At 37.3% G+C, this 4,320-nt stretch overlaps 1 pseudogene; it reads left to right on the forward strand.

The window, feature by feature from the left end:
- The first annotated feature begins 2,357 nt into the window (after positions 1-2,357).
- On the forward strand, positions 2,358-3,700 carry LOC116889749 (annotated as a pseudogene).
- Positions 3,701-4,320: the final 620 nt, after the last annotated feature.

Genomic DNA, 4,320 nt, shown 5'->3' on the forward strand with positions numbered 1-4,320 from the left:
GGTTGGTATCTGTGTTCTCTTGGGGTCTGTATGACATTTGTCCAGGATCTTCTCACTTTTGTAATCTCCATTGAGAAGTCTGGTGTAATTCTGATAAGTCTGACTTTATATGTTAATGTCCCTTTTCCTTAATGCTTTTTTTAATATTCTTTTTTTTTTTTGTTTTGTGTTTTTATTTCATCTTTTATGTGACAGGAGTTTTTTTTATCTGGTCTAATCTGTTTCTAGTCCTGTAGGCTTCTTGTATTTTCATGGGCATCTTTTTTTTTTTTAGCTTAATGATTTTTTTCTATAATTTTGTTGAAGATATTTACTGGCCCTTTAAGTTGGTAATCATTCTCTTCTTTAGGGTTTGGTCTTCTCATTGTGTCCAGATTTCCTGGATGTTTTGGGTTGGGATCTTTTTTGCCTTTTAAGTTTTCTTTTTAGGTTGTGTCAATGTTTTCTATGGTATTTTCTGCCCCTGAGATTCTCTTCTGTCTCTTGTACTCTGTTTTGTTTTCATCTGTTTTTTCAAACTTTTTATTGGATATTTCTTTATTTACATTTCAAATGTCATTCCCTTTCCCGGTTTCCAGTCCATAAGCCCACTATTCCCTCCCCTTCCCCTTCTAAACGTGTGTTCCCCTCCCCAACCACCCTCCCTTATCTTCCTCCCACCCTGACATTTTCTAGGTCTGGGGTTCTAACCTTTGCAGGACCAAGGGTGCCCAACAAGGCCATCCTCTGCTACATATGCAGTTGGAGCTATGGGTCAGTCCATGTATAGTCTTTTGGTAGTGGTTTAGTCCCTGGGAGCTCTGGTTGGTTGGCATTGTTGTTGTATTCTGTTTTTCATACTTGAATCTATCTGTCTATGTTTGACTGTGAGCTTGTGATCTTTGGATTGAGAGTGCTCTGGCAGACTAGCTCTCTGGAGGCATGTTTTGGGTCCTAGAGCTGTGGGATAGGTGCAGCATTGGGAACAGATGAAGACTGGAAGGGCCAAGTACCAGGCTGCCATGTGGCTCCTCTAGCCCTGTGCACTGTTGGCTGCTCTCTCCTTGGACAGTCAATGGGGAGCATGTAGGGCCTCAACTGTGGGCTGAGAGCTTAGGAGTGAGAGTGCTCTGTGTGGCCATGTTTTGTGTCTGAGGGCTGTGAAACAGTCCTGTCTCTGGGCGCAGATGGAGACACGAAGGGCCCCGTCCCAGGTTGCTGATTAGTCCTTTTAAGGTAGGATCAGCACCAATTAGTAAATGGATTAGAAATATGGCTTATATTGGATCTCACATTTATGATGCTACTCTGATAGAAGTAATTTCTTAAAATTAAATAAAATATAAAAATGTCAAATGTTTTATTGTGGTAAGCAAAAGCATTTTAGAAGTGATGGTAGTCAAGGTGTTCCTAGAAACAATCTTTTGGTCTTTTAGAGATAGTTCAAAAACAAGTCTCTAGAGTTTGGGAATATGCAGAATGTATAACAAAAGCTGGCATTAAAATAATGAATGCAGATCAATAAGGGACAGGCAAAGTAACCTATTACCATTGGGAAAGTCACTAGGGCCTCCTGCAGGACCCAATATCAAATTTGATTCAGTCATTTTCTTTCATTGTCAGAGGAACTCATCCACAAAGCAAATCCTAATTAAAAGATTTAATTAATGCCTGTTTTTAAAAAATCATACTTTTCCACATGTAATCCAAGACAGAACAGCTTCAGTAGGCAAAGCAAAAATTCAGGAGATAGCAGAAAACAAGTATTTTTGCAAACTCCTATAAATCAACATCTCCCAAAGCTAAAAATACAAATAAATTGCATTGAAATTGAAGTTTTATTAGACACAGCTCAGATATAACAAAATTTTTTCCCAAATATTGCTATCCAGGTTGGCTTTTCAGCTTCTAAGGATTGGAACTTTATTTCAAGTGGAAAAATTGAAAGTTGTGTTGAGTGTACATGTCCAAAAGTACAAATAGAAAAATTAAAGTCATATGTGGTTAATATAACCATGAATTTATGGAGATATAATTTGTTATTGCAATGAAAGTAACAGATTAACATTCTTCCAACATCAGAAACAAACTATAAGATAAATAGTGGTTTTAAAAATATTAAAAGGTATTATTCAGAGCAGTCACATCCTGTTCAGGATGTACATAAGCCAGACACAACAGCTTTTAGTTTTTCAAATGTACTAACCTTTACAATGGTTAACTGACAAACTTGTGTGGGTGAAACAATGGCCTTTGACATCAGAAAAATTTCAAGCACTAGGACGGTTTGTACTGGAGCAGCTAAGTGTTCAACATATTGTAGAATAAACCAATCCTTGGAATTTTCCAATATTTGTCATTAAACAGAAATCTGGAAAATGGAGCGTGTCAACAGATTTAAGAACCGTAAGTAAGCTGATTCAGCCAAGGAATATCCTTTTTCTTTTCTTTTTTTTTATTAACTTGAATATTTCTTATATACATTTCGAGTGTTATTCCCTTTCCAGGAATATCCTTTTTATGGCATGGAATTCTCTTACCTACTTTAGTACTTAAAGTATTGTCTATTATAGTGACTCATATAAAATACTGCTTTTTAAAAAATTATACCTTTATAAGAACAAGATAATGAAAAATTTGTCTTAACAGCACCCACTTATAATAATGCTCAAACTGTTAAAGGGGATCCCTGGAATGTTCTTCTACAGGAATGTTATTAGTCCTACTCTTTGTCAATATTTTGTATAGCAGCCATTAGATATAATTCATAAATAGTTTTCAGAATCTAATATTTATCATGATATGGTTGATATCTTATTGGGTGATTCTGAAACAGGTACCCTAGAAAAAAGGTTGATGAAGTAAAGAGAATTTTGCTTTGCTGGAGATTACAAATTGCTTCTTAAAAATACCAAGAGGAGATTCTATGAATTATCTAGTATATAAGATAGGTCTCCAGAAAATTTGTCCATAGAAATTTCAAATCATGAAAGATCAACTACAAACTGCTCGTAATTTTCAGAAATTGTTGGGAGAGAGTGCCACCAGTATCATTGGTATAGGGGGTAGTACAGCTGTTTCCATGCTAATCACACTGTGAGCAGTGCAGGCTAGAGTCAAGTATGCTCGCTGGCCATATTATGGGTGATATGGAGGAGAAACCAGAGTATATATTGGTAGATTTGTAATTGGTACTGATAAGGGAGAGTTAGAAAAGGCAATCAGTTACTATGGACCCTTAAAAACTGTATGGATTGCCAGAAATCCTCTAGGTTTACCTTTGTGGAATTTGAAGATCCTAGAGATGCAGAAGACACCTTTTTAAGATTGGATGATTTTTGTGATTATCAAGTGAGTGTTGAAATATCGACAGGCATGCCTTTGAGATCTTGCTTTGATAGGCTATTATCCCTTTGATCCTAATGATAGGTGCTATATGTATGGTGAAACAGGAGATTATGCTTATGACTGATATCAGCAGAGCAGACAAAGAAGATGGTCATGATCTAGATCACATTCCTGATGCAGAGAAAGGTGATACTATTGTTCATACAGTAGGAGCTAAGGAAGGAGGACAAGATCAGCATCTCCTCAATCACCAAGGGTTGTATCTCTTTGTTGATCAGCTTCATTTAGAAGATATACGTCTGGTTCTATAATAGGATCAAGGTATTTCCAATCCCACCCAAGGTCAAGATCAAGATCCAGGACTATTTCATGATCAAGAAGTAGCTGATCAAAATCCATATCTCCATCTCCTGAAAGAGGTTATTCCCATCACAAAGTCCACACAGAGGTGCAAGTACAGAAATAATAGTCAGAAATTCTTGATTTCACCTGTTAGGGAAAAGTTATTTTGTTTATGTTATTATAAGGGATTTGTTATATCTTTAAAGTATAGCATAAGTAGGATCATCAACTGTTTAATAAAATGGATCTGGATGATTACTCTGCAAAATTCACAACAGTAAAATATTGTTTTTGTTGAATGTATTAACATCCTGTTTCCTGAAAGAGTGGAGCAGAGACTTCCCCACCTGGGCATTCATTTTACATGCAGACAGAAAATCCAGACACTATTGCTGATACCAAGAAGTGCTTGCTGACATGAGCCTGATACAGCTGTCTCCTGAGAGGTTCTACTAGATCCTGACCAATACAGATATAGATGCTTGAAGCCCACCATCGGACTGAACACAGGGACCACAACGGAGGAATTAGGGGAAGGGCTGAGGAGCTGAAGGTGACTTATCTGTTATCAATGAGAGGGGAGGCCCCTGGTCTTGATGCCCCAGTTTAGAGGAAGGCTAGTGTGGTGAGGTGGGAGTGGGTGGGTAGGGG

Source organism: Rattus rattus, unplaced genomic scaffold (genome assembly GCF_011064425.1).
Source record: "Rattus rattus isolate New Zealand unplaced genomic scaffold, Rrattus_CSIRO_v1 PGA_scaffold_79, whole genome shotgun sequence".
NCBI classification, from domain to species: domain Eukaryota; kingdom Metazoa; phylum Chordata; class Mammalia; order Rodentia; family Muridae; genus Rattus; species Rattus rattus.